We start from the raw sequence: 20,668 nt of genomic DNA, 5'->3' as shown, positions 1-20,668 counted from the left end.
ATACTTTTGTATAGCATCTGTTCAAAATCTCTGATGTAAAAATGAAAATAATCTGAAAATATGCAAAACTGAAATTTCCCACATAGGGCTGCCAATTCATACAAACCCCAAGATGAATTTTAAAATGAGAACATGACAATAAAATCAAGTTTAAAAATGGCTGGCCTTTTTAAGTAAAACCCATGTTCAAAAAAAGGAATAAGACATCAACTGTTTTGAGAACCAAAATTATACTGCTGCTTTTCTAACACCCTGTTGCTAACCTAAGCCCCCATCCTCTTACTGTCAATAAGAGATTTTCATCATCAAATACAAGAAACAGGCTGGGTGCCTGTCAATAACAGATTTTCATCATCAAATTCAAGAAACAGGCTGGACACAGTGGCTCACACCTGTAATCCCCGCACTTTGGGAAGCTGAGGTGGGTGGATCACTTGAGGTCAGGAGTTTGAGACAAGCCTGGCCAACATGGTGAAACCTCATCTCTACTAAAAATACAAAAATTAGCTGGGTGTGGTGGCGGGCGCCTGTGATCCCATCTACTCGGGAGGCTGAGGCAGGAGAATCACTTGAACCTGGGAGGTGGAGGTTGCAGTGAACTGAGATTGAGCCACTGTACTCCAGCCTGGGCGACAGAGCAAGACTCTGCCTTAAAAAAATAAAAACAAAAATACAAGAAACATCTCAAAAACAAAATAATCACTATTCTAACAAACCACAATCCACAAACAAGAATAGAAGTTTCAAAAATAAGTTTAAAAGAAAAAGAAATTCATTTTACCAACCACTCACTTTTAAGCTGATAAAACTTCATGGCTTCCTTAAGAAACAAGAATCCTTTCGATGCTGAGCAGGTCAGTTTGGAAACTACCCCACCTCATTTTTCAGTACTTTTTTCCTAATACTTAAGTTGATCCTAAGGTTCTCTATTTCTCTCACATTTGATCCTTGCATGAGTTACTGAAGTTGAAAAGTATTTAAGAAAACACAGTGGTATTCTTCCCTCGTGTAATTTGTTCATGTATCAAATAAAGGATGGAGAGAAAACTGGATGAAATACCAGAATTTAAGAGATACATCAAAAACAGTACCATAAGGGGAAAATTTATAGCTATAAATTATAAAACATAAGATACTGAAACAACTTTACTCCTAAGGAACTAAAAACAGAGGGAAAAAGAGGGATTACTAAAAGAGGGACAACTAAAAGGTAGCAAAATTTAAAAAATGATAAAGATAGCAGTGGAAATAAGTGAAATAGAGAACAGAAAAACAATATCAAAAATCAACAAAACCAAGTTTGTTCTCTGAAAAAGATCAAAACTGACAAAATTTTAACTAGACTGACTAAAAAAAAGGGAATACTCAAATTACTAAACTCAAACATAAAATGGGTACATTACTAACAAATTTTTGGAGTAAAAAGGGGATGTAGGAGAGTACCATAAGGAATTGTACACTAAAACCTTGAATAACCTAAATAAAATGAACAAATTCCTAGAAACAAAAAACCTAAGACTGAATCAGAAAAGTTGAATAAACCTATTCAGCAAGGAGATTCAGCAGGAAGATTGCATCAGTAATCAAAAACCCAACAACAAAGAAAAGCCTGGACCAGATGGCTTCACTGTTGAATTCTACCCAACGTTTAAAGCAGAATTAACACCAGTTTTTCTCAAACTTTTTCAAAACGTTGAAGAGGATGTAATGTTTTCTAACTTATTCTACGAGGACAGTATTACCCCGACACCAAGCCAGACAAAGGCACCATAAGAAAACTACAAACAAACATCCCTTACAAATGCTGATGCAAAAATCATAAAATACCAGCGACTCAAACTTAGCAGTACACTAAAAGGATTATACACTATGAATGAGTATAATTGACTCCTGAAATAAAATTATGTTCCAACACATGAAAATCAGCACAATATCACATTAACATAAAGGAAAAAACCCTCATGTGATCACATTTTAATCAAAGAAAAAGCATTTGTCAAAATTTAACCCACATTCATGATAAAATGTACTTAATAAACTATAAAAAGAAATCATCTTAACATAATGTCATATAAAAAAACAAAAACAAAAACAAAACACAGCTAACATGGTGAAAGACTGAAAACTTTTACCCTAAGAGCAAAAACAAGGATGCCTGCTTTTACTACTTCTATTTAATATAGTACTGAGGGTTCCAGTTAGTTAAAACATGAGTAAAAGAATAAAAGATATTCCAGTTTTTTAAAAAGTAAAATTATCTGTTTGCAGATGACATAAACTTATATATTAAAAGTCTTTTAGTTTCTGTGAAATAAACTGTCAGACTCAATAAATAAAATTCAGCAAAGCTGCAGGATACAAAATCAATACACAAAAATCAGTTGTATTTCTATGATAATAAACTATCTGAAGAAATCAAAACAACAGTATCATGTATGATAGTATCAAAAGAATAAAATACTTAGAAACCAACTTAACCAAGGAAATGAAAAACCTGTACAGCAAAAACTATAAACATGGCAGAAAAGTATTAAAGATGACACAAATAAATGAAAAGACATCATGTGTTTATGGGCTGGAAGACAAAACCTTGTCAAGATGCCATTGTTGTCTATAGTCACCTACAGATTCAATAAAATCACTATAAAAATTCCAATATTTGCAAAAATAGAAAAACCTATTCTAAAATTCAAATGAAATCTCAAAAAATCCCAAGTAGCCAAATCAATCTTAAAAACTAAGAAAGTTAGAGGACTAACACCTCCTGGTTTCAAACTTATTCACTGCTTCAGTACCCAGAACAATGCTGTACCAGCATAGAGGCAGACATAAAGACCAATGCAATAGAAATAAAGAACCAAAAAATATGGTCATGATTTTTAACAAGGGAGTCAACACTATTCAATGGGGAAAGGATGGTATTTTTTAAATGGTGTTTAAAATGGATATTTACATATATCCATATGTATGTATATATCCCAAATTAGCTTTTTATCTGTCATGTATGTTGCAGATCTCCCCAGTCTGTTGACTTTTGACTTGGAGGCATTTTTCTCTCATACAGAGTTTCAATTTTTATGGAGTCAAATACATCAGTCTTCTAGTCAGTGACTTCTTCATGGGTATGGTGTTTCATTTTAGGATGATAAAGTTGTAGATATGGATAAATTTGATTAATTAGATGGTTGGATAACACTAAATATACTGGATGCCACAGAACTGTACATTTAAACATGGTTAAAATGGTAAGTTTTATGTTATATATATTTTACCACCAAAAAAGGGCCAGGCTTACATGTTTGTATGTTAGGGGTTTGGAGTAACTCTAACATTTATTCCCCTCCAGGGGAATAATTTATAAACACCCACACAAGAAAAGTAGATACTGACTTCACAAATCTCCTTACAAGTCCCACAGCAGGGGCTGTCTGGGAAAGCTGAGGTGGAAAAAGTCACATAAACTTGAGGTCAATGTGAGACCTCCCATCCCTACTCTGGAATCAGATGAAGGAAGGCATGCATGCAGGCTGAGCTGGAGAGATGAGCTGGGGTCGGCAGAACAGTCCTCCCGTGAGCCTAGACCTTAAGTGCTCCCACATGCTCTCAGGCATGTATCAAACCAAGAAAGCAGCTAGGAGGGCAACACATCTCCCTGTATACAGGGAGCTATGAAATATCTGATCTGCGCAAGTGATGCACAAGGAGACAGAAGCAGTCTGACCTTTACACAGTGACCTGGCTCAAATAATTTCAGGCTGTCATTAACCAGGTGAGCTCGTCTTTCTCTCTGAGGTAGGTAAACCTGAGGGGGCAAAGTGGGAATTGGGGATAATGGAAAAGAAATCCTGGTAGTATTTCTTCTAACTCTGTTATAAATAAAAAGTAAAACAGATGCCGTTTCTCAGGGCCCAAATGTTAGATGAAAAAATGTTATCTCAGTCATGTGCTGTGGACTTCAGCAGAGCAGGACACACATGGTCATTTATCCTTTCCCTCTGCATGTTGTGTTCTTTTTCAGTTTATAATGTACCTGATCCACTTGTATCATACTAGCTGCAAACAAGGCCACTGAATGTCACACCAGGTGGCCAGCATGTCTGTGAAGGGCAGAAACTGGGGCAGCCAAACAGCTGGCAGGGGCTAGCTAGGAAGTACCTGATGCCCACTCCATAGAGGACCCCACACTTAAAAGACAAGATCTGCCTCACTAGTTACCCCCCCAAATAAAAAAATAAAACCCCTCCAGGGAACATGTGTGTGTACACGCAAAAGTACATGCACAGCTACATGCAAAGGGGAAAGGCTGGGAAAGAACCAAATCCACCTCTGAACACCAGTTACTTGTGGGGAAGGGGCAGATGAAGCCCACTATCAGCATTACGCACCTTTTCAACCGTGAGCTTGCATCAATTTTGGCAATTTCTCATAAAAAGACAATTTTCACTCCTTGGGTCATCACCCAGGTCCTGCAAAACTGAGCCACCAACAACCACCTGCACCATTTCCCATGAGGCCAAATAATGGCTTCCCTCAAAGCTCAGCCCTCCCACCCACCTTCCCAAGTCCTCTCCCATGCAGGGGGCTGCTGGCCTCCTGGGATACAGGGGTCCAGGCCAAACCCAACCCACAGATGGTTGGTGAAACCAGCACGTATCCAAGGGCCTTTCCCCCACCTGGGCCATGTGCCCACTGCATAGATAGGCCTGTGCTTGCTCCCCAAGGACAGAGACTCCCTTTTCTTCCGTTGGAATGAGGGGTGGGGAGATTTGATGGTATCCTGTACAGGCTGGATGTTAATCTGATAAGGTGCTCTTGGAAAAGCTTGCCTGAGTTCGGCGCTTTCTTAGCACATGGTGTTTGCTGCCCCTTCAAGCTGCAGAAATCTGAGAAGGTAAGTGCTACTGCAACCCCCATTTACTGGTGAGCAGAGGTCAGATGATCTGCAGCCAGCCAAGCAGCTGCTAAGTGGCCAACAGGCTGGATCTGCATCTCACTTGCAGAGGCCCTGCCTGGCTGCTGGGGCTGCCCCGAGACTCCCTCCTCCTCCTCTTCTCTCCACAGCTCTCCCGGCTTCTATCCACAGCTGTGCTCCAGGTGGGGAACACCTATGGATGCACCAGGGTGCAACTACTCAGACTCCAGTGTGCAGAAGGGCCCCGGCTCCATGCTGTTTCCATATCCCAGTCCAATCTCATCTAGAGCTTCAGCAAATCCAAGCCTCTCTGAATTCCCTGCAAGACCAAACTGAGCCCTACAACCCCCACTCCACTGGTTAGCTGCCAGTCCCAGCCCCTGCTCCCTCCTGGGCCCCTGTCTGTACAGTTCTGGAGTCCTACAAGAATGTTGAGATTCTAAGCCGACTCTCACCCAAAGAAGTAAACAACCAGGGGCCTCCAGGGGTAGAGAACATACCCAGACAGGTTCTGCTGCCTGTAGGCCTGATGTCCTTCCCCCACAACACACCATGCTTGCCAGGCTGGAAGAGGGACTCCAGAAACTTGGGAAACCTGGGCCTGTAGCTGGCATGTGGAAAAGAGGCCGGGAAAAGCACCACTCCTGTCCATGAAGCCCCACATGGAACCAGGTAATTGGGAAATACATGGGCACCAAGCCTGACCCCCCACTCAGACCCAGGTGGGAACTGCAGCAGTGACTTGCCCCTTCTGCCACTGGCTGTACCACTATGGGAGGGAGGAACGTCTAGCCCCACACGTGAGTGGGGACACTAGGTGTGGGCAGGTTCCAATGGTTGCTGCATCTGAACCTACCCAACCAGGTCCATGCAAGACCATCTCAGATGGGAGAGCACCTGGGTTGGGCAAGGCCCTCCCTCAGAGAGGGAGAGCCACTGAGGGGGGTGTCACAGAGGCCCCTTTTCCTGCTCCAAGAACAGGTTGGGGGAGCATGGGGGACCTCTCCCACCTCCCAGCTGCTTCCAGGAGCCACTTCTTTCAAGATGAGGCACTCTCCTGCCTGCCTGTTCCCCATTTGGCTGCAATAGACTATTGCCAACATTCAGAGAAAAAGGGGCCTCACCTGTTTTCCCGGACACGTCAAAGGCAGGTGGGTATGCCCAGGGGACCTGGGGTAGAACCTGTACATCTGCTCACCCGCAGGCTATGCTGGCTTCATCTTATCTGTGTGATGGAGGTGGGGGTGGGTGTGAGGGTGGGGGTGGGGGTTACCAAGTGGTCATCACAGACAATGGACAAGTTCTACAAGAGCCAGGGAGAAGAGCCCTGTCCGTGCAGGCTGCCCAGCACCCAGCTCACACACACACCTCTTATTTAACAGCTTCCCCAAAGCAGGCTTTGCAGTCCAGGCTCCCTGAGAAGCCTGGGGAGGAGACTCTGCCAGGCTGATGGGCCTGTCCCCAAAGGTGCCACACTCACCAGGCTCATCCTGACAATCTTGGGTTATCTTTGCCTGAAGTTTTGGAGTGGGGACAAGGAGACAGCAGACAGTACGCATCACCCACCTTTCCGGAGACCATTAGCCCTCCAGACTGGGGCAGGTCAGACCTCCACTCGGGCGTTTTTCTCACTGGTTGCCAGCTGGGGGAAGCAGCACTTGTGAGTACCTACCTGCCTGTCTCCCCAGGTCCTGCTCAGAAACCCCATCTGCACCTTTGGAGAGACTGCCCTGAGCACACAGGCCCAGCAACCACCATCTACGGCCCCCGGGACCTAATCCCCTTCTACATGGGGTTCAGTGCATGTCACAGGCCCAGCAACCACATCTACGGCCCCCGGGACCTAATCCCCTTCTACATAGGGTTCAGTGCATGTAAGTCTACACTGGGCTCGATTCCTGCCCAGTGTATCCCTGCCAGATATCCCATGCCCACCTCGTTAAGAGCATGAGGCCACACAAACACACCCAGGCCGTCATGGTGATGGAGTGGCTGGGCTCCCACTTGCCCAGCCTTCATTGCTGGTTCAGAGCCAGCTGTGACCACATTCCTATCCCGAGATGGGACTTTGGAGACATTGTCCATAAGGGTCGCTGACCCCTTTTAAAGTTCCAGAAACAGAGGGCCCGCTGGTCCCCTAGAAGTTTGGCACACGGGATAAGCCAAGGCTTGCCTTCAGGAACAGGTTTTCCACCACATCGCTGCCCAAGGCCCAGGGCATCCCCAAGTCCGTGTGAAGCCTGCCTGCCATGTCCACAGCCCATGCCGACCCCTCCTGGAACCACTGGAATGCTTGTTCCTGGGCACGTGATAAGCCCAGACAGCTTCAGCCTTGCAGGACAACTATGCGCATCTGGCAGCAGTAGCCAGAGGGCTCATGGAAAGTTGGCGGTGAAGCCAGATGCTGTGAAAATACGTTAGGCAAAACTGTATACTACGAAAGTGCTTTAAAATGCAGCAGCAGGAGAGGTGAAGACACAAACGAACAACTGCGTAGTGACACATGGCTGTCAGAACACAGTGAAGGATCCACACTGCTTCCCCCCTTTACCTAGGAAAGGAGAGTTCTAGGCCACCTCCTCCTCGGCAGTGGCATCCTGATATTGCTGATATTCAGACACCAGGTCGTTCATGTTGCTCTCGGCCTCGGTGAATTCCATCTCATCCATGCCCTCGCCCGTGTACCAGTGGAGGAAGGCCTTGCGCCTGAACATTGCTGTAAACTGCTCTGAGACACGCCTGAAGAGTTCCTGGATGGCTGCGTTGGTCCCAATGAAGGTGGCCGACATTTTCAGCCCCCGGGGTGGGATGTCACAGGCGGCTGTTTTTACGTTGTTGGGGAGCCAGTCAGCAAAGTAGCTGCTGTTCTTATCTTGAATGTTGAACATCTGTTCATCCACCCTCCCTCATGGGCTGCGACCCCTGAAAATGGGGCCGCTGTTAGGTAGCGGCCGTGACGGAGGTCGCAGGCCGCCATCATGTTCTTAGCATCAAACATCTGCCGGGTGAGCTCAGCCACGGTCAAGGCCCGGTACTGCTGGCTGCCCCAGCTGGTCAGTGGGGCGAAGCCGGGCATGAAGAAATGCAGCCGGGGAAACGGGACCATATTCACGGCCAGCTTCCGCAGGTCGGCATTCAGCTGGCCTGGGAAGCGCAGGCACGTGGTGACCCCACTCATGGTCGCAGACACCAGGTGGTTCAGGTCACCATAGGTGCATGCGGGCAGCTTTAGGGTCCTGGAACATATGACATACAGCGCTTCGTTATCTATGCAGAAGGTCTCATCTGCGTTTTCTATGAGCTGGTGGACTGAGAGGGTGGCGTTGTAGGGCTCCACCACGGTGTCCGACACCTTGGGCGAGGGCAGGATGCTGAATGTGTTTATGATCCTGTCTGGGTACTTCTCCCGGATCTTACTGAGCAGAAGGGTACCCATCCCAGACCCAGTCCCCCCACCCAGGGAGTGGGTCAGCTGGAAACCCTGCAGGCAGTCACAGCTCTCAGCCTCCTTTCTGACGACGTCCATCACTGACTCCATCAGCTCCGCGCCTTCTGTGTAGTGTCCCTTGGCCCAATTGTATCCAGCCCCGCTCTGACCTGTAAGACAGTACAGCCAGTCACTCGATGGCCAGGTTTACGGTCATCAGTGGTCACCACCATAATGCAAAAAGGGCCAAGTGTCACGTGTGAGGTGAAAGCACCATTCGCCCTGCAGGTGGAGCAAAAGAAACCCCCTCCCCCGGAGTTACAGGACAGCAGCTTCCCCTGTTAGGAATTAAGTCAGGAGTCAAACCTGAGATGTGCTAACAGACCTCACTGCAGGTAGAGCAAATGAAACCCCCTCCCTCGGAGTTACAGGACAGCAGCTTCCCCTTTAGGAATTAAGTCAGGAGTCAAACCTGAGAGGGGCTAACAGACCTTGCTGCAGGTAGCTCCTGCCCATTTTCAGGGAAGGCAGCAGCCACGGCCCCAACTCAGCTCCCTGCAGGGAGTTTACATCAGTAGCTCCTCACCTTGAGGAGACACCCGGGCCTTCCTCCCAAAGCCCGTTTAGGAGAGATGGACTGAGCGACTCGACTGGGAGGACAGGAGGATGTTCAGGGGCCCTGGCTCCACAGTTCCCACAGGATGACCTTGGGCCACTCCTAGATTTTGAGCTGCCCTGGCCCCAGCCCTCTCCCGCAGCTCATCGAAGATGAAGTTGTCTGGCCTGAAGACCTGACCGAAGGGCCCTGAGTGCACAGAGTCCATGGTGCGGGGCTCCAGATCCACGAGCACAGCGCGGGGCACGTACCTGCCACCTGCGTGGGGCGGGAGCGCATCAGGAGGGGGAGGGCCTCGTTCCCAGGAGGGCATCTCACCGCTGGCCTCGTTGTAGTACACGTTGATGCTCTCCAGCTGCAGGTGGCTGTCCCCGTGGTAGGTGCCAGCGAAGTCCATGGCGTGTTCATCAGAGATCACCTTCCAGAACTGCCAGAGACGGGAGGGGCCAGACAGACCAGGGCTGAGTCATGAGGGCGCCCCAGCCCCTCTCCCACCCGCACCCCCATCCCTAGGCCGCCATGTCCCTGGGGTCCACCCCGGCCGTCTCGCCAGCACCTAGTTCCACCGCGTCCCCGGCAGGGATCCCAAGGGCCGCAATGCAGGGACTCCGCCCCCGCCACTGCCAACATCTTCCCTGGTTCCCCCGGCAGGCCCGGGCTGGGCCCTCAGAGCCCCCGCTGCCAACCTTGGCGCCGAGCTGGTTCCCGCACTGCCCGGTCTGCGTGAGCACGATTTCCCTCATGGCCAAGGCGGGATCAGGGCTGTAGGAGAAAGGCGAGAAGGAGGAGCAGGCGCGCAGCAACCCAGCCTGCCCTCCGCCAAAGCTTAAATAGCCCTGCGCTCACCTCCCCCAGCCTCGGATTGGGCTCCCAGAATAAGCAACAGCTTTGCTTCCACACAGGTGCACCCACCTGTGAATCCCTTGGCGTTGAACGTCTGTTGGAAAGCTCAGGTGTCCTTGCGTGGTCCTTTCCACGTTGGGGAAAGCTGCTCAGCTGGAGAACTTCCTCGCGCTTCTTTAGTAAGACTAAATCCCTAGCTGAGCTGAAACTGAATTTTCCTCCCATGTGGGAGGGGAAGACTCTTGTTTCCATATTCACAGAGTGCCTTTGCAAGTGTCCTAGATTGATGACATATTTTTGTAATGGATGCGTCCTTTCATCTATTAGGAGATCTGTGGTTAGGAAAGGCCTTCCGTATGTTAACTCAACAGACTTAATTATACGTTTTACTTTGGAGCAGTTCAAACCCGCAGTAAGCTATGGGTGTTAGAGATAGTCATTCCTCTGATTTAGCTAGAGTCTTCTTTAGAGTAGGATTAGCCCTTTCACCTTTCCAGAGGACTGCAGTCTCCAGCAGAGTGAAGGTAATATTGGATTCTTAAAGCTGAGGATAGGTGTTGGGATACGCCTGCTGTGAAAGATGGGCCATTGTCACTTTGCAGGCTTTTAGATTACCCAAACTGAGGAGTTATTTCTTCCGGTAAACATTTTTCAGATGGGGTGGGGAATGCCTCGATCTAACCAGTGAAGGTATCAATAAGCATTAGCAAATATTTGAATCTCCTGCAGAAAGGCATTGGGGCACATTAGAGTTGCCAGTTCTCACCTGGATAGGTTCCTCAACTTTGGACATGTTTAACTGGAGAAGGAGAAAATTGCTGGCCGTTTGGGTTATGTCAGGCACAGAGCTCACAGTGCTGAGTCACCTGTTTTAGTGTCTTGAAAAGATTTACCCCTATAAACAAATGAGACATTAACAGAAACAATCCCTTCTAGGGTGAAAAGAATCATGAAAGTGCTGAGTTATGTTCCTGTGATTGGTACTTGACATTAATAATTTATTACCATCATTCAGTCAGCCAGAGGGGCCCTGGAATGAAATGCAATCCCTGGCCCATTTTTGTTCTTCTTCAGGGTATTCCGGCCCAGTTCTATGTATGCTGACCAGCACGCCCATAAGCTTCACTGGCCCTTTCAGTGCAGGGGCCTTGGCTACGGCATCTACAAGGGCATTTGCTTTTACATGGTCAGTCTCTCTTTTGAAGTCCACTGCAATTAATTATAGTCACTTTCTGGCAGCAAAGCAGCATTCTAACAAACTCAGAATCTGAATGATGTTGTATGGAAAAGCCCTTGGGGGTCAGGAGTCCCTACCCATTCCAAATTGAAGCATAAGCATGAAGCAAAAAAAAAAATCATACTTGGAATCAGTGTAAACGTTAATTTTTAAATCCTTTCCAACTGCAGGGGCCTAGTAAGTTCAATTAACTCAGCTTTTTGAGCTGAGGTCGAGGCCAGCAAGGCTTGTGCCTTGATTCTCTTGTGCTGACTAATAGTAGCATATCTAGCCCTCCTGTTTTCCTGATGCATAAAACAACTTGCATCTGTTAACCACTCTGCCTTGGGATGGTCAAGGGGCTCATCTCTCTTAAGTCTGGCCTGCTAGAATACATTTGTTTCATAACCTGTGACATGCTTTGGCTGTGTCCCCAGTCAAGTCTTATCTTGAATTGTAGCTCCCATAATTCCCATATATCATGGGAGGGACCCAGTGGGAGGTAATCGAATCAGGGGATGGGTCTTTCCCATGCTGTTCTCGTGACAGAGAATAAGCCTCATGAGATCTGATGGTTTATTTATTTATTTATTTTTGAGACAGTCTTGCTCTGTTGCTCAGGTTGGAGTGCATTGTCATGATCTTGGCTCACTGCAACCTCTGACTCCTGGGTTCAAGTGATTCTCCTTTCTCAACTTCCTGAGTAGCTGGGATTACAGGTGCCCACCACCATGCCTGTTTAATTTTTGTACTTTTAGTATAGACGGGGTTTCACCATGTTGGCCAGGCTGGCCTCCATCTCCTCACCTCAGGTCATCCACTGCCTTGGTCTCCCAAAGTGCTAGGATTACAGCTGATGGTTTTATAAAGGGGAGTTTCCCTACACAAGCTCTTTTGACTGCTGCCATGTAAGAGATGTGACTTTGTTCCTCACTTGCCTTCTGCCAAGAGTGTGAGGCCTCCCCGACCATGTAGAACTGTGAGTCAATTAAACCTCTTTTCTTTATAAGTTACCCAGTCTCAGATATGTCTTTATTAGCAGCATGAGAACAGACTAATACAATCTGTATGCCAGAAAGGCTAGGAGCACCTTCGGACTCTGGGAGATAAGTAGCTGGGTTTGTGGTTTGGCAGGCTTTAAGGGTTATGTCTGGAGTGTCTAGCAATAAGGCCTGACACTTTCATAAATGTTCTCCTATTAACCACTTGCGCCCTTTAGTTTCTAAGACCTTCTTCCCTTGGTGTGGGGTCAAAAACCTGTAGGTGCTGTTCTAATGTTAGTTTATTAGCTTTGCCTACTAGAAAAGTGGTAGCAGCAATAGCTCTAAGACATCAAGGCCATCCTGAGGCCACCTGGACTATCTGCTTAGAAAATTAGGCTACTGGCCTTGGAATGTCCCCCAGTGTTGGGACAAGATTACCCAAGGCCTATGACTTGCTTTTTGGTCAGATAAAGAAAAAATGGTTCATCCAACCTGGGGACTCCCACGGCTGCAGCAGAGCCCAATTTCTCCTTGAGAGTATTGAAGGTTTGCTTGCAGTTCTACTTACATTCTAGGAGCCCTAAATCTTTCCCTTCAGGGTATCATATAACGGCTTGGCTACATATCCAAATCTAGGCACCCATAAGCAGCAGTACCCAGCCATCTCCTAAAAAAGCCCACAGTCATTCGTCGGACTAGGACCCTTAGATGACTAAAATAACGTTTTTATCTTCTAGGGATGTTGATCAGTTCCAGAGGTTAAGATAGATTCCAAATATTTAAGTCTTTGAGTCAAAATCTGAGCCCTGTATGGTGATACCATATATCTGCAAGTTCCCAGGAAATTTACCAACTTAACAGTATTATTATTTGAGTCTTCTTTAGTTGGGCTAGCAATGAGCAAGTCACCTACATACTGAATAATTGTGTCCCTTTCCAATTGTAGATTTCTTAAGTCCTTAGCTAGAGCATTTTCAAATAAGTGGGGGCTATCCCAGAACCCTTCAGGGATGACTGTCCAGGTTAGTTTTGAGGCTGAATCCATATCTGGATCAGTCCATTCAAAGGCAAACATATTATGAATCTGGATGCATTGAGATGCAGAAAAATGCATCTTTCAGATTTAAGAATGTAAACCAGCTTGCATCCACTGTGACTTGGTAAGTTTTGGGGACAATGAGGTGTATGGAGACAACTGCATTTCTTAATGCTCTAAGGGTTCTGACAAATCTGTACTTGCCATTAGGCTTTTTATCTGGTAATATGTGAGTATTGTAAGGAGACTCTCATGGCCTTCATAACTCATATGGCAAGAATTTGGCAATAAGGGGTTGAATTTCCCCTCATGCTTCTTGCCTTAAAATGTATTGTCACTTCTGAGGGCAGGAGAACTAGGCTGAAGTTGGATTTGAATGGGGGAGGTGTTTAGTGCATTTCCCAGAGCCTGTGTGGCCCAAACCTCAAGATTTACTTGAGACAATACCTCAGGTGGTAAATGTGACAGCTCATTCTTAACTTCTTTTTTTCCCCGAGCGGTCAGGAACAAAAGTAACCCTTGCTATGCTTTATGATCTGTGAAGGTGACCATGACTTGGTCTCCTGAGTCAATAAACCTCTCCCTAGTAAGAGGTCAGGCATTCAGACAGTACTAACAAAGGTAGGTGAGAAGCCCAGAGGCCCTGGGGGACAACTTAGAAGATACCAAAAGCAGTTATTTTGGGCTTGTCCATCATGAGAAGACAGGAGCCCATTGTACTGAATCAGGACAGAGTCATCTGCTCCCATACCTAATAAGAAGTTAATACTCCTACCTGCCACTTCAAGAGTCACCTGAGGCTCCTCCATCTCTCGATAGCTAATAGTCCAATAGGAGTGGCAGGAAGTATCAGGCCCTCCCACTTGCGAGTCTGCTGTGCTCTGAGAATGGCTCCCTTGGAAGCACGGTTCATTTCCTTCGGCAGTGGCCGACCTTCTTACAGAAGGCACATTGATTTATATCCATGGCACAGTGGCCCAGAGGCACAGACTGGGACTTTCACCTTCTCACTTCCTCTGTGAGGGCCAGGGTTAAGGGGCTGCCTCTGAAGTGGTGGAGAGCACAAGGCTGCAGCTAGAAGCTGGGCCTCTTGACAGATTTGGTTTATTTTATGTTTTCTCTGCCCTATTCCTGTGATGGAAAACTGCAAAATCCAAATCTAAAATCTGATCCATGGGAGTCTGGAAGCCAAAGGCTGCTTTTGGCAGCTTCCTGCAGATATCAGAAGCAGGCTGGTCTATAAAGTAAACTCCTAGCAAAGCCTGTCCCTTCTTGGAGTAAGGGTCAGCGTTAGTGTATTTTCTCAAAGTCTAAATTATCCACCCTTGTAATAAGGCTAGGTTTTCATCTTTTCCGAGTAATTTTCCAGACTTTATAAAAATTAAAAAGCTTTATCACACTTCTTTTTATTCCTTCAAGGAGTCAAATGATCATAATTTTTTCTCTCTATATCCCACTTTCTTCCTAATTTATTTGTCTTTTCTAGATTCTAGTTCTCTTTTGGGTCCTAGTCAGGCACTGCTGTGCCTCCTACTTGATAGGTGTCATGTCCCTGGTTGCAGGCTGCCACCCTATTAGCATGTGCTCTACCACTCCCATCACACACTGCTTTTCTTTTTTCTTTTTTTTTTTTTATTATACTTTAAGTTTTAGGGTATATGTGCACCACGTGCAGGTTTGTTACATATGTATACATGTGACATGTTGGTGTGCTACACCCATTAACTCGTCATTTAGCATTAGGTATATCTCCTAATGCTATCCCTTCCCCCTCCCCCCACCCCACAACAGGCCCCGGTGCATGATGTTCCCCTTCCTGTGTCCATGTGTTCTCATTGTTCAATTCTCACCTGTGAGTGAGAACATGCTGTGTTTGGTTTTTTGTCCTTGTGGTAGTTTGCTGGGAATGATGCTTTCCAGCTTCATCCATGTCCCTACAAATGACATGAACTCATCATTTTTTATGGCTGCATAGTATTCCATGGTGTATATGTGCCGTATTTTCTTAATCCAGTCTATCATTGATAGGCACGTGGGTTGGTTTGAAGTCTTTGCTATTGTGAATAGTGCCGCAATAAACATACGTGTGGATGTGTCTTTATAGCAGCGTGATTTATAATCCTTTGGGTATATACCCAGTAATGGGATGGCTGGGTCAAATGGTATTTCTAGATGTAGATCCCTGAAGAATCACCACACTGACTTCCACAATGGTTGAACTAGTTTACAGTCCCACCAACAGTGTAAAAGTGTTCCTATTTCTCCACATCCTCTCCAGCACTTGTTGTTTCCTGACTTTTTAATGATCACCATTCTAACTGGTGTGAGATGGTATCTCACTGTGGTTTTGATTTGCATTTCTCTGATGGCCAGTGATGATGCGCATTTTTTCATGTGCCTGTTGGCTGCATAAATGTCTTCTTTTGAGAAGTGTCTGTTCATATCCTTCACCCACTTTTTGATGGGTTCGTTTGTTTTTTTCTGGCAAATTCGTTTCAGTTCATTGTAGATTCTGGATATTAGCCCTTTGTCAGATGAGTAGATTGCAAAAATTTTCTCCCATTCTGTAGGTTGCCTGTTCACTCTGATGGTAGTTTCTTTTGCTGTGCAGAAGCTCTTTAGTTTAATTAGATCCCATTTGTCAATTTTGGCTTTTGTTGCCATTGCTTTTGGTGTTTTAGACATGAAGTCCTTGCCCATGCCTATGTCCTGAATGGTATTGCCTAGGTTTTCTTCTATGGTTTTTATGGTTTTAGGTCTAACATTTAAGTCTTTAATCCATCTTGAATTAATTTTTGTATAAGATGTAAGGAAGGGATCCAGTTTCAGCTTTCTACATATGTCTGGCCAGTTTTCCTAGCACCATTTATTAAATAGGGAATCTTTTCCCCATTTCTTGTTTTTTGTCAGGTTTGTCAAAGATCAGATAGTTGTAGATATGTGGCATTATTTCTGAGGGCTCTGTTCTGTTCCACTGGTCTATACCTCTGTTTTGGTATCAGTACCATGCTGTTTTGGTTACTGTAGCCTTGTCAGTTTGAAGTCAGGTAGCGTGATGCCTCCAGCTTTGTTCTTTTGGCTTAGGATTGACTTGGCAATGTGGGCTCTTTTTTGTTTCCATATGAACTTTAAAGTAGTTTTTTCCAATTCTGTGAAGAAAGTCATCAGTAGCTGGATGGAGATGGCATTGAATCTGTAAATTACCTTGGGCAGAATGGCCATTTTCACAATATTGATTCTTCCTACCCATGAGCATGGAATGTTCTTCCATTTGTTTGTATCCTCTTTTATTTCATTGAGCAGTTGTTTGTAGTTCTCTTTGAAGAGATTCTTCACATCCTTTGTAAGTTGGATTCCTAGGTATTTTATCAACCAAAAAAAGTCCATGACCAGATGGATTCACAGCCTAATTCTACCAGAGGTACAAGGAGGAGCTGGTACCATTCCTTCTGAAACTATTCCAATCAATAGAAAAAGAGGGAATCCTCCCTAACTCATTTTATGAGGCCAGCATCATCCTGATACCAAAGCCTGGCAGAGACACAACAAAAAATGAGAATTTTAGACCAATATCCCTGATGAACATCGATGCAAAAATCCTCAATAAAATACTGGCAAACTGAATCCAGCAGCACATCAGAAATCTTATCCACCATGATCTAGTGGGCTTCATCCCTGGGATGCAAGGCTGCCTCAACATATGCAAATCAATAAATGTAATCCAGCATATAAACGGAACCAAAGACAAAAACCACATGATTATCTCAATAGATGCAGAAAAGGCCTTTGACAAAATTCAACAATGGTTAATGCTAAAAACTCTCAATAAATTAGGTATTGACATATCTCAAAATAATAAGAGCTGTCTATGACAAACCCACAGCCAATATCACACTGAATGGGCAAAAACTGGAAGCATTCCCTTTGAAAACTGGCACAAGACAGGGATGCCTTCTCTCACCACTCCTATTCAACATAGTGTTGGAAGTTCTGACCAGGGCAATCATGCAGGAGAAGGAAATAAACGGTATTCAATTAGGGAAAGGGGAAGTCAAATTGTCCCTGTTTGCAGATGACATGATTGTGTATCTAGAAAACCCCATCTTCTCAGCCCAAAATCTCCTTAAGCTGATAAGCAACTTAAGCAAAGTCTCAGGATACAAAATCAATGTGCAAATATCACAAGTATTCTTTATTATTATTATTATTATTATTATTATACTTTAGGTTTTATGGTACATGTGCGCAATGTGCAGGTAAGTTACATATGTATACATGTGCCATGCTGGTGCACTGCACCCACTAACTCGTCATCTAGCATTAGGTATATCTCCCAATGCTATCCCTCCCCCCTTCCTCCACCCCACAACAGTCCCCGAAGTGTGATGATCCCCTTCCTGTGTCCATGTGTTCTCATTGTTCAATTCCCACCTATGAGTGAGAATATGCGGTGTTTGGTTTTTTGTTCTTGCGATAGTTTACTGAGAATGATGATTTCCAATTTCATCCATGTCCCTACAAAGGACCATCCCATTACTGGGTATATACCCAAAGGACTATAAATCATGCTGCTATAAAGACACATGCACACGTATGTTTATTGCGGCATTATTCACAATAGCAAAGACTTGGAACCAACCCAAATGTCCAACAATGACAGACTGGATTAAGAAAATGTGGCATATATACACCATGGAATACTATGCAGCCACAAGCATTCTTATACACCAATAACAGACAGAGAACCAAATCATGAGTGAACTCCCATTCACAATTGCTTCAAAGAGAATAACACACTGCTTTTCTACCATGCAGCAGGTAAACATAAATATATGTAAATCTTGTCTGGTCAGATCACACATCAAGATTAGCCTCTTAAGTTTGTCTATGTATTTTCCAGGCACCTCTGAAAACTGTTTTAGTTTTTCCTTGCATATGGCTAATTCAGACATAGAAAAGGGTATGTATATCTATATAATGTTCCTATTATCATTTATCATTTCCCAGAGAGGGCAAACATTCAACTTTGCCAGCTGATAAGAGGCCCCACTGCATGTTGTTCTGGTGAAGCTCGGGTGTTCAAACAGTGGGGTATGTATGTAAGACAGGACCCGAAGGGCAGGGAGAAGATGATAACTGGACACTAGATAACCCTGGAAAACTAGAAGAAATTAATAACATGTTGCATACCTCACCAGAACTGGAAGGAGTCTGACTGTGTTCTTATGGGATTGTCGGACTGGCAGGAGGAGTTCAGCCCCAGCTAAGGAAAGCCTAATATTAAGAGGCACTTGCATTAAAAGGGTAATCAATTATGTGCCATCCCTATTTTGTCTTTTCCTCCATCAAACATATAGAAGCCCATTTTAATTTTTATCCTGACCAAGCATCAGAGAAAGCTACATGTAAAGTATTCCCTCCCACTTAGTTTCTCTTCTATAAAACAAATTAAGCTGCAAAAAAAGGAGTTAGACTGAACAGGGGAAATGGGAAGGCTGTAACTTGTATATTGTAATGTATTAGTCCATTTTCACACTGCTATGACAAAACTGACAAAACTCTTTCAGGAAAAAATTTGCATGCTGGGTTTAGAAAGTAGGGTCCTGCTGCCCTATACCAGCTCATCAAAGATGACCTTATGGTTAAGAAATGAGAGAAAACTGTTAAGAAAAAGTCTCACGTTCTCCATCTTGAGGCTAATTGTTTGCAGAGGGTTGTCATAAAAGAGGCTGTCACTAAACAGGCATATCTGATTCTATCATGTAGGGCTGTTAAATACCACATTTCAATTTCTAGTCATAATGATGGAGAGGTTATTGCTGATTTTTTCTGATAATTAAGGTACAAAAATACTAGGTTCCAAGATATCTCTTTTTTTCAGTGTCACTTGGACCAGTGACAAATTAAGTAAGCAATCAGCTAGAAGTCAGACGATCACTGAGGAAAGGAAAAGCTAAACTGTTTGGGGCCTCTTTCCTGGGGCAGCCTCCAGGCTACTACAAAACAGAGGAGGTGAGCAGAACGGTGACAAGATGCAGAGCACTCAGGTGAGGGACAGAGAGCACAAGGTGCACAGTCCAAAAAGAGAAAGTGGTAAACATCTTTTTTAGCCAAATCCATTCTTCTCAATATTCCCAAGGGCCTCTAACCCTGTGGGCTTGACCTCTAATCTGAGTATGACTCCCCCGGGCCTCTAACTTTGGGCTGAGTCTCTCACCCTAACATTATGCCCTAGGGCCTCTCACTTAAGTAGTAGTCGATAATCATTCTTGCCCACCAGAATGGCTTCACAACTCTAAAAGATGGCCCACTTGCCAGGTGTTAGCTGATTGATTCCGTGTGGATTGTTTTCCTTGGAGTGGGGGTCTTGTCTTGGTGTCCCTTCATGGTGTTGCTGAAAGATGTTGCTGGAAAAGAGGGTCCTGATACAGACCACAAAGTAGGATTCTTAGACCTTGTGCAGGAAAAAATTTCAGGTGAGTCAAAGAGCACAGTGAAAGAAGCAAGTTTACCAGAAATGACTCCATTAGAGTTGGACATCCTCGGAAAACAAGAGCAGGAATGCATTGTCTTTTGTTAGTGTCTCTACTTATAAGTAACCATAAAGAGAAAGAGTTATAATTAAACTTGGAAGGTGCAGATGTACTCACTAAAGTTGGGGCTATTGGTTTTAACAATGATCATTAACCTGTTGACCTAAGCTAGCTCATTAATATTATCCTTACAGAAAAAATGCTGCACTCCTAGGACATTTATACATTTTTCAGGCTTAGTGGAAGATGCCTTGTATGACCACAAATATTCTGCAATTGTAATTTGTGGCCAGCTAAAAAATGTGGCTATTTTCAGACCATGAGTATTAATCTTCTAGATGCCTTGTGAGTACGTAGCTACTCATATTAAGATAGAGTGTTCTAGTCATGTTTATTAAACTAGAAGCTTGGTAACCATGAGCTCCTCTAACACAACAAGTCTACTCCTCAAGGAGAAAATGTATTTCTCAGGAATTCTGTGCATTTTGTTTGATGGAATTTGGTATGTTTACCAAAATGGCAGAGAAGAGTGAAATTAGTCCTCAAAGATTTCTCAAGATTGGATATAAAGTAAACAAAATGATTATAGGTAATATGCAAGTTGATACAGTTGATATTCAAAAGAAATTTTGTTTGAAACACAATGAGATTTTTATTTTTACCTATTTATTATTATTATTATTTTGAGACAGAGTCTTCTCTGTTGCCCAGGCTGGAGTGTAGTGCACCATCTTGGCTCACTGAAACCTCTGCCTCCCAGGTTCAAGCAATTCTCCTGCCTCAGCTTCCCAAGTAGCTGCGATTACAGGCATGCATCAACACACGCAGCTAATTTTTGTATCTTTAGTATAGATGGGGTTTCACTCTGTTGGCTGGGCTGGTCTCAAACCCCTGACAACAAGTGATCTGCCCACCTTGGCCTCCCAAATTTCTGGGATTACAGGCATGAGCCACTGCTCCCAGCCACAGTGAGATTTCTAAATAATTCTAACTGATTTCCTGCTGTTGAGCAGGGAGCTGAGTAAATTCAACAGATCGTGGGCCTAAAGTAGGAGAAGACTGAGGACAAACTCTAGAACACATGTGATTAAATTAATTACAA

The 20,668-nt window shown here is 44.7% G+C and overlaps 1 pseudogene; it reads right to left on the bottom strand.

The window, feature by feature from the left end:
* Window positions 1-7,525: 7,525 nt before the first annotated feature.
* Window positions 7,526-9,698, bottom strand: LOC100449497 (tubulin beta-8 chain-like; annotated as a pseudogene).
* Between the last annotated feature and the right edge of the window lie 10,970 nt (window positions 9,699-20,668).

Source organism: Pongo abelii, chromosome 11, assembly GCF_028885655.2.
Source record: "Pongo abelii isolate AG06213 chromosome 11, NHGRI_mPonAbe1-v2.0_pri, whole genome shotgun sequence".
NCBI classification, from domain to species: Eukaryota; Metazoa; Chordata; class Mammalia; order Primates; family Hominidae; genus Pongo; species Pongo abelii.
This window is presented reverse-complemented; position numbering and strand designations above follow the sequence as displayed.